The following is a 1,080-nucleotide window of genomic DNA, read 5'->3' on the forward strand; positions in this document are numbered from 1 at the left end:
CCTAAGCACTCCATCTCAGTCTGATTTTCAGTAAATTTATGTAATAGGACAAGTCTGCTCAAATCCAAGGACAATGAATGTAAGACAAAGCCTTGAGTAAGAAGCTCCAACAGACACGGATAAGTGTTGAATATTTAATGAATTACTAAACATGGGAAAAAAATCAACCCTATGAATATATACAGGCAAAATATAACCATAGAACTGTGAAGTAACCCAATTAATTTTTTAAACATAGCTCATAAAATGATTTTTCATCCTGTTTTTCACAATAATTTTTTTTTTATTCCAGCAATTTTTGTTTCAAAATATACTTTTTTGAAAGTAAACGTTTACAAACATAATTTCTCCCAATAACGGTTTCAGATAATAATGCTGCTTTTCATCAGTTGTCTGTTAATCAAGATAAACCAAGCAAAGACTGTTTTGTTATTGGCTGATGCTTGCTGGAAAAACAGACAGCCATTAGACATTTTGTTTGCATTTAGTCATACATTTTTTTATTTCATAAGTCCTTATTTAATTATTTAATATTGAACACTGTGGGTCCCCATAAAAATCTGCACTTGAGAAAGCGCCAGTGTGTCTTCTTTCAGCATTTGACAAACTTTTCTAAAAGGTTGACAAGCAGTTGTTGGAGGAAGATTTAGAATTTTGTACTTAGGTAAAAGCGGCAATACCTCAGTGGAAAAATTAAGACTATAATATAATAATGCAAAAAAAATAGCTCATGTACTGGAGTTATTATAGGACAGGGAATGTTTTGTTTGCTTTGAATCGATCTTGCAGCTTCATCTCAAAGAAAAACTTTTAATCACTGAATTTAATATCCATATTCACTCACTAATCCAGCAGTCATCACTCCATCACTCTACATGGCAGATAATTTTTTTTGTATTGCTGAGTCAAATATTGGCACATTATAATCCTGACTATTTTGAATGTTGGCACAGATCAACGCCGTGCAGTTCTCAATTTATAATCCGGCTTAAAGTCTGAAACTTGACCAGCATTTTATCAGATTCTCCTTCATGCCATGCTCTGCTCTTGAAAAGAAATTAACAGCTAGGACGAGCATCA

The sequence above is a fragment of the Micropterus salmoides genome, unplaced genomic scaffold, assembly GCF_014851395.1.
Source record: "Micropterus salmoides isolate LMB-PRFRI ecotype aquatic unplaced genomic scaffold, ASM1485139v1 Ms_hic_scaffold_8, whole genome shotgun sequence".
Lineage (NCBI taxonomy): Eukaryota > Metazoa > Chordata > Actinopteri > Centrarchiformes > Centrarchidae > Micropterus > Micropterus salmoides.